The following is a 9,112-nucleotide window of genomic DNA, read 5'->3' as shown; positions in this document are numbered from 1 at the left end:
CCTCCACTCACCAGAACCATGAGCTGCTGTGGCTGTTCCGGAGGCTGTGGCTCCAGATGTGGGGGCTGTGGCTCCAGCGGCTGTGTGCCCGTCTGCTGCTGCAAGCCCGTGTACTGCTGTGTGCCAGCCTGTGCCTGCTCCAGCTGTGGCAAAGGGGGCTGTGGCTCCTGTGGGGGCTCCAAGGGGGGCTGTGGCTCCTGTGGGGGCTCCAAGGGGGGCTGTGGCTCCTATGGCTGCTCCCAGTCCAGCTGCTGCAAGCCCGTGTGCTGCTGTGTGCCAGCCTGTGCCTGCTCCAGCTGTGGCAAAGGGGGCTGTGGCTCGTGTGGGGGCTCAAAGGGGGGCTGTGGCTCGTGTGGGGGCTCCAAGGGGGGCTGTGGCTCCTATGGCTGCTCCCAGTCCAGCTGCTGCAAGCCTGTGTGCTGCTGTGTGCCAGCCTGTGCCTGCTCCGGCTGTGGCAAAGGGGGCTGTGGCTCGTGTGGGGGCTCCAAGGGGGGCTGTGGCTCCTGTGGCTGCTCCCAGTCCAGCTGCTGCAAGCCCGTGTGCTGCTGTGTGCCAGCCTGTGCCTGCTCCGGCTGTGGCAAAGGAGGCTGTGGCTCCTGTGGGGGCTCCAAGGGGGGCTGTGGCTCCTGTGGCGGCTGCTCCCAGTCCAGCTGCTGCAAGCCTGTGTGCTGCTGTGTGCCAGCCTGTGCCTGCTCCAGCTGTGGCAAAGGGGGCTGTGGCTCGTGTGGGGGCTCCAAGGGGGGCTGTGGCTCCTGTGGGGGCTGTGGCTCCTGTGGCTGCTCCCAGGCTAGCTGCTGCAAACCCAGCTGCTCCCAGGCCAGCTGCAGCCAGCCCTACTGCTGCTCTTCAGGCTGTGGGTCATCCTGCTGCCAGTCTAGCTGCTGCCAACCCTGCTGCTCCCAGGCCAGCTGCTGTGTCCCCATTTGCTGCCAGCGCAAGATCTGATTCTTTAACCACAGCCTCAGTGGCTACACACCAGAGGGCCTCCGCCCCTGAACCCCAGCTCTGGCCGGATCGTCCCTGGATGGGGGCACAGCAGTGTTTACAGCAGGAACAGCGTGCCCGGGGCCTGTGACAGCGTCCGTGCCCCTCCCCTGCCATCAGCTTCTCGTGAAAAGCTCTTGAGAACGGAACCAGCCAGCCTCCCGCCCGAGATCACCGCCCGCTACTGGGACATTGCAACGCCCCTCCCCACAGCCGCAGCCCCGGCCCTGAGACATCCCCGAGCAAAGCTCCCGACACCCCTTGCTTAAGTCTCCGTTAGGGGCCGCGAGTTCCGAGAGTCTCCGTGATTCCTTTCAATAAACGTATCCCTTCCCCGCACAAGTCCTGGTCTTGGTCCTTTGCTTCCTGCTTCTGTCGCTTTGCTGTTCTGACAGGGGTCAGAGCCTTTGTCACCCATCTCTCTCTGTTTGATTGCAGCATAGTTGGTTTCCAAGCTGTGTGACTGTCTACAGCACAGCAAAGTGACTCGGTTCACAATGTCCTCTTCCGTCTCGGTTCATCACAGGACGTCAAGCACAGTTCTGTGCTGGGCAGCAGGAGCTGGTTGTTTATCCAGCCTGTGGGCACCAGCGAACCGCTGCCAACCCCGACCTCCTGTTCTGTCCCTCCCCCTGCTCCCTCCCCCTCGGCAACCGCAAGTCTGTTCTCTATGTCCGTGAGTCCGCTTCTGTTTCAGAGGTAGGTTCATTTGTACCATATTTTAGATTCTGTGTATAAGTGAAATCCTATGGTATGTGCCTTTGTCTGACTGACTTCACGTAGCATGAGAATCTCTAGTTGCACCCATGTGGCTGCAAATGGCATTATTTGGCTCTTTTTCGTGGCTGAGTAGTAGTCCGTCTCATATGTATGTATACGCATCACATCTTGTTACTCCAGCCATCTGTCCGTGGACACTCAGGTTGCTTCCATGTCTTGGCTCTTGCAGCACCAAACTCTGGAACTGTGTCTGCCTATTTCAGCCTTTGCTTTCTGTACTATTGCCTCCACCTGGGCAAGCAGAGTCCCCCAGGCTGTGGGAGAGGGTGGGGGGCGCCCAGGCCAGATGAAGGATGGGGGGTAAATGGAACTAGTGTCGGCACAGCCCAGGCTCGTCTGCCGTGCCGGTCGAGACCCTGCCCTGACCCTCCCCGGATTCAGCTGGAGAGCAGGGGGTACAGCCTTGGATTCCGAAGGCTGATGGTCCAGGGGAGACCAGGAGAGAAGCCAAAAGCCATGAACACGAGAACGTTCCGCCAAGGGCACGAGCAGGAAGCAGGGCGTCTCAGAGCCCATGGACCTAGAACTGCTCTGAAAAATAAAGTCTATCGTAAAAAACTGATGTGTACGGGAGTTCCCATCCATCCATGAGGATGTGGGTTCGATCCCTGGCCTTGCTCCGTGGGTTGCCATGAGCTGTGGTGCAGGTCGCTGATGCAGCTCAGATCCCGCGTGGCTGCGGCTGTGGTGGAGGCTGGCAGCTACAGCTCCGATGGGACCCCTGGCCTGGGCACCTCCATACGCCGCACTGCACAGCAAGCGGTAAGGCCTGAGGTCACATTTGGCGGGTACTGCCAGCTACGCTGAACCCGAGCCTCACTCTGAGCTTGTGCTGAATTCAAACAACCCAGGTATTTTCTCTGCGAGCCCCTGTTTGGCCAGGTGACCCTCTTCTGTGTCTTTGCAATTGGTTTTCAAACTTCAGTACATGGCTTGGTGAATATATTCCTGCCAAATCTTTTCCCACAATTCTGCTTTTTTTTTTTTTTTTTAAAAAAAAAGCCAGGTTTGCACGTGGACACAGGATATAAAAATGTGATGGTTTAGAGTGATCAGATTGTGGGCAATCTTTCCTTGTTTTCAAAATGATTTTATTTGTCATTTCAAGATGTTTTGTGCAGGCCATTTAAAAGCATGAGAGGGAGGTCCCGCTGTGGCTCAGTGGGTGACGAACCTGACGTATCCATACGATGAGGATTCGATCCCTGGCCTCCCTCAGCGGGTTAAGGATCTGGCATTGCCACGAGCTGTGGTGTAGGCTGCAGACGCAGCTCAGACCCTGGGTTGCCATTGGTGTGGCTGCAGTGGAGGCCGGCAGCTACAGCTCCGATTCAGCCCCTAGCCGGGGAATGTCCATACGCTGCAGATGCGGCAATAAATAAAACACACTAAATAAAGTAAAATAACAGCAGGAGAGAGGAGTTCCCTGGTGGCCTGGTGGTTGTTAGGGATCTGGCATTGTCACTGCAGTGACTCTGGTCGCTGCTGTGGCACAGGTTTGATCCCTGGCCCGGGAACTTCCACACACCACAAGAACGGCCAAAAATTTTTTAATTAAAAAACTGAAACAGGAGCGGGAAAATTGAGAAAAAGGTGGAGCCTCTCTCTGGCACCCCTGACCGTGGGCACCGCGGTGCAGGGTCACACGCAGGCAGAGGCGCGGGCTCAGGGTCGGTCGTAACAAGATTAAAACCGCGAGCCCCGCCGAGCGCCAGCTGCGGGCGGCGGGCCTGGAAACACTGGACCAGGTCACTTGGGCCGACGCAGGGGAGCAAAGGCTTGGAATCCCCCATGTCCTTGAACCTGCCCAAGCCCCTCACCGCACACAGCCCACACACCACAATAATACACCCCATCACACACACCGCGAGCACACACCACAATCGCACAGACACACTGCACACACAGCCACGGGGCAATCACTCATCACACAAACCACAAGCACACACAGAGACAATGGCCCACGAAGCAGCACCACCTCCCCAGGGAAGTGTGGCCCTCGCTGCCACCACTAAAGAAGTGGCCGACGCAGGACTGCGATCCCCCCACACCCCGCTCACTGCCCCCCTTTAAGGCCAAGGCCAGATGGGCCTGAAAAGGGCTGGTGTTGCTTAACCAGCTGGGGCGGTGCCAGCCGCCACTGCCCCTCCAAGAGGGCGGCCCTATTGCAGCTGCTCCTTTGGCCCCGCCCCTGACACACGTTGTCCACTGGGCAGGTGTCTCCTCACCCCCCAGGGCCACTCTGTGGGGGGGCTACAGCCACTGGACGGGGCGGCCGTGCACTCCCTCCACAACTGCCCCAGCCACAGAGCAGGGGGACCGCGGGGCCACTCACGCAGACACCTCCAGTGGTAAAACTATGGCCCCGCGGCATCCGCGGCTGGTAGGACCCGCGGGTGTGGGGGACTGTGGCATGGAGGCTCTTGGGGACCCGCTGAGTAACCCCCGCTGATGCTCAGGGGTCACCTGGACTTTCCGGGTGGGGGCGGGGGAGGCACACGAGGCAGGGCTGACGGAACAAGCAAGGGGCTCTCGTGCTCACAGGCTGCAGCTTTGCACAGGGAGGCGTTGCGCGCGCATGTTCACGACAGCTGTCGGGACCCCGGGGCGCTCCGCCGAACACGCCCTGGGCTCCAGCCCCCTGGGTCTGGGGGAGTGGAGCTGGGACGGGAAGGGGCGGACTGGGACGTGGCGTGGGCCTTGCAGCCTCTCCCACCCCAGTGAAATAATCCACCGTCTTCTGGGGGATGAGGGACGTCCAAACACTCTGCCTCCCGCTGCCGCGTCTCTGCCTCAGGGGCCTCTGGGCACAAAGGCCACCGAGCCAGGTCAGAAGGGGCTAGGAAACGGGACGGCCGTCACCCTCAGGTTGTCAACGTCTCTCCCGGGCCACTGGTGGCCTCCTCCAAAGTGGCGCCACCTGGAGGGCACTTCCCCGGGACACGAATGCCCGCAACCCCCCCCACCAAGTTTCCAATCGAAGACTCTGAGCAGCCAACCTGCTGCGCCCTGTTCCTGAATCTTAAGCCGTCCCTTCTTTCCTGCCAACAGAACAGCCCGGGACACCATGCACGTTTCCCGTGCTGGCAGGTGCTGGCAGGTGCTGGCAGGTGCTGGCAGGCGCTGGCAGGTGGGCCTAACCACCTTGCAGGCCTCAGGCTCAGGGCCTGTGAAGGATGCCAGGCACAGATCAGGCTGCTTCCCCGCCAGTGGTCCCAGGAGACCCGCTTGAAGCCGAGGAGGAAAGGAGAACCAGGTACCCCGCAGCGGCTCTGCGGGCAGGGAGCGCGGGAGGAGGGGCAGCCGGACCAGGTCTGCAGCTGCGGGGCAGGGCGGGCGGCAGAAGCAGCTGCCAGCCAGGTTTGCAGAACGCAAGCCCCCGCCCGGGATCCACAGGGAGACGGACCAGGAAGGGCCGCCCACACGCATCGGGCTCTCTTCTCTGTCTGGTAGAGTGAACTTCAGAGGGGCCGCAAAACGTGGGTGAACCTGGGTGACACATCAGGCGGGAGGGACGCCCAACTTTTCAAGCTACACTGGATCAACCCGACCAGTAACACTCTGGAGAGTGGGAGTGCGGCTCCCAGGGTTTCGTCTCTAATTATCCACTTTACGTAATTAAGACCTCGTTTCTTTTCTGGCTATTGATTTTTTACTATTATTTTTAAGTGTTACTGCAATGCAGTGGATTTACAATGTCGTTTTCATCTCAGGTGTGCAGCAGGGTGGTGTATGCGTGTGCTTCTTACCCTCTTCCATTACAGGTTATCACACGATATGCAGCAGAGGCCCCCGTGCTGTCCAGCGGGTCCTTGTGGGTCATCTCATTTGTACGCAGTAGTGCATACACCTGTTAATCCCAGACTCCTCATTGATCCCCCCCCACTCCCCTTCGGTGACCGTAGATTCACTTCCCACCTCTGTGAGTCTATTTCGGTTTTGTAAATATGTCCTTTGGTATCCTCTTTTTTAGATTCCACATGCGCGTGATCCCATGTGATACGCGTCTTTGTCTGGCTCACATCAAAGACCCCGCTTTTACGGCCACGGGGCAGCCTGCGAGTTTCGGGCGGCCAGCACGATGAATCAAGACTCGCGGGTACCGCGAGTGCCCCGCGCGACAGTCCGGCTAACGAACATCGCCTCGTGGTTACAACCCTTTTTCTTGTGAGGAGAACTTAAGATCCGCCCTTTCGGCAACTCTCAAATCCAGAGCCGTCTCACTCACGGCAGCCACCGTGCTCCACAGACTTCCTGTCCCATGACCCGTGTAGCTCACCGCTGGAAGTTGGGGCCCTGGGGCCCCTCCACCCTTCACCCCCTGCCTCTGCCACCTGCCAAATCTTTCTCTGTACCCATGAGCCCCGTTTGGTGTTGGGTTTTTAGGTGTAACTGAGGTCATTCAGTATCTGTCCTTCTCTGACTTATTTCACCCCGTATAACACCCCCAGATCCACCCATGCTGCCCCGAATGGCAGGACGTCTCTTTCTCTTGACAACCAAATAATACTCCGTTAAATAATCACATCTTGTCTTTTCTCTCTTTTCAATTAAAGTGTGGTTGATTTACAGCCTTGTGCCAATTTCTGCGGCATAGACAAACGACCCAGTCATATGTGCATGAGTCATATATATATATACACTCTTTTTCTCAGATCATCTTCCACCACGGTCTATCCCAAGAGATCAGCTGCCTGTACTGTACAGCAGGACCTCACTGTCTGTCCATTCTAAATGGAATAGTTGGCATCTACCGACCCCAAACTCCCCGTCCAGCCCGCTCCCTCCCCCTCCCCCTCCCCCTGTTCTCCAGGTCTGAGTCCGTTTCTGTTCCGTAGATGGGCCGTCTGTGCCATACTCTCGATCCCACGTACAGGTGATCTCGCGGGGTACTTGTCTCTCTCCTTGTGACTTACTTCACTTGGTCTGAGAGTCTCCAGCTGCATCCGGGACATCTTTACCCAGTCCTCCTTCCTGGAGACTTGGGTTGACTCCACGGTGTAACTGTTGCGAATACTGTTGCAATGAACATAGGGGTCTGGACATTGTTTCAAGGTAATGTTTTCAATTCTTAAGCTAAATACCCAGAAGTGGACTTGCGGGATCACACGGTAGGTCCGCTTTTATCGTGTCCAGGACACCTTCCGCAGTGGTTGCACCAATGTGCATTCCCACCAACAGCTCCCTTGTCTCCACTTTCCTGCCAACACTATTTGCCATCTGTTGCCTTTTTGACGGCCACTCGAACAGGTGTGAGGCGGTGCCTCGCGTGGTTTGATTCGCGTCTCCCCGATGATGCGTGATGCTGAGCAGATTTTCACGTGCCTTGTTGAATACCTGTAGGTCATCCTTGGAAAAATGTCTATCCAGAGCCGCTGCTCATTTTTAAGCAGATTATTCTGGAGTTTTGCTATTGAACTGCATGAGTTCTTTATACGATTTAGACATTAACCCCTTATCAGACACATGATTTACCAACATCTTCTCCCATTCCGTGGGTTGCTATTCAGTTTTGTTGAAGGTGCTTTGTGTGCGTGAGCTTTTTAGTTTGATGCTGTCCCCCTTGCTTGTTTTTGCTTTTGTTTCCATTGCAAACCCGAATTTTTAAAATAAACTGTTGAAGATAATGGCAAAAGTTTCGGTATGAAACTAGATTGAGTTGGGAAAGACACGAGGACCACTCAACTATATGTGGTCAAAAGGCAGCCAGAAGTCTCAGAGGCTGAGACTGTCCCTTTTTATAGGAAATACACAAGATGGGGAAAAACTAGATTTAGAAACCTGGGAAGGGAAAAGCCAACAGACACCTGTGTATTCTAGGCGCACAAACAAGACATGGAACAAATGGGAACCAGGAAGTGACTGTGTGCCCAGGTCGCCCCTGAGCCTGGCAGGTATATAGAGGCCCCCGGCCCAGGAGGCACCACACCTGAGCCCCTCCCCTCTCTCTGCACCTGCTCCTCTGACCGACTCCACCCTCCACTCACCAGAACCATGGGCTGCTGTGGCTGTTCCGGAGGCTGTGGCTCCAGCTGTGGGGGCTGTGGCTCCAGCAGCTGTGTGCCCGTCTGCTGCTGCAAGCCCGTGTGCTGCTGTGTGCCAGCCTGTGCCTGCTCCAGCTGTGGCAAAGGGGGCTGTGGCTCCTGTGGGGGCTCCAAGGGGGGCTGTGGCTCCTATGGCTGCTCCCAGTCCAGCTGCTGCAAGCCCGTGTGCTGCTGTGTGCCAGCCTGTGCCTGCTCCAGCTGTGGCAAAGGGGGCTGTGGCTCGTGTGGGGGCTCCAAGGGGGGCTGTGGCTCCTGTGGCTGCTCCCAGTCCAGCTGCTGCAAGCCCGTGTGCTGCTGTGTGCCAGCCTGTGCCTGCTCCAGCTGTGGCAAAGGGGGCTGTGGCTCGTGTGGGGGCTCCAAGGGCGGCTGTGGCTCCTGTGGCGGCTGCTGCCAGTCCAGCTGCTGCAGGCCTGTGTGCTGCTGTGTGCCAGCCTGTGCCTGCTCCAGCTGTGGTTCTTGTGGCTGCTGCAAACCCAGCTGCTGCCAGTCTAGTTGCTGCCAGTCCAGCTGCTGCCAACCCTGCTGCTCCCAGGCCAGCTGCTGTGTCCCCATCTGCTGCCAGTGCAAGATCTGAGGCCCTGGCCAAGGACCTCAAGTACCTCCTGCAGATCCAGGAGCTCCAGCGAGTGACCAGTGCCCCACCCCAGAGATGCAAACTACAGCTTTGAATTCGTCTTTTCTAGATTTAGGGGGCCTAAATCTAGTGGGCTGCTCCCCAACACTGGGAGACAAGAGGTTTCCTCGTGTCTTTTGTCCCATGCTGGATCCCCCCTCGTTTGCCTGGGAGGAGAGGAATTTCCTTCCCGCCGTCCCCTCAGGCCCCTGATCCCCACAGCCCATCCCCCCACCCCCGCCACCTCCACACTCTGGACGTGTCCTGAGCTTAAGCCCAGGAGTCAGGCACCACCTCCCCCAGCCAGTCACCTGGCCCGACCCCAGCACTTGCCCCGTAATTTGCCTGTGCTTTTTCCACCTGCCAAGGTCCAGCCTGGACCTGGCAGCGGCTCTAAATAAACACACCCCCAGCTCAAGGCCTCTGTGTCATGCTACTTCTTTAACGGGCAATGGAAAATTCGGAAAGCATTTGCGTGTTGTTGATAGAAGTAAAAACAGGTGGAACTTCTTTTTCTGAAGGTAAACTTGGCAGTCTTTATTACAGTTTCACTACTATCCATATGAGTTTACTTGGTGGCATTATCCGACACAATTATTAAAGACAAATAAATAAAAACATAGCAAGTGGAAAAGTAAAGCAAAATTATCACAGATGTTATTGTGTCCTGGGGGGCTGGTCAAATGAAAAA

The sequence above is a fragment of the Sus scrofa genome, chromosome 2 (assembly GCF_054392235.1).
Source record: "Sus scrofa isolate SSC_HxYL_T2T_F1_AM1 chromosome 2, Sscrofa_HxYL_maternal_Yorkshire_Landrace_v2.0, whole genome shotgun sequence".
NCBI lineage: Eukaryota > Metazoa > Chordata > Mammalia > Artiodactyla > Suidae > Sus > Sus scrofa.
This window is presented reverse-complemented; position numbering follows the sequence as displayed.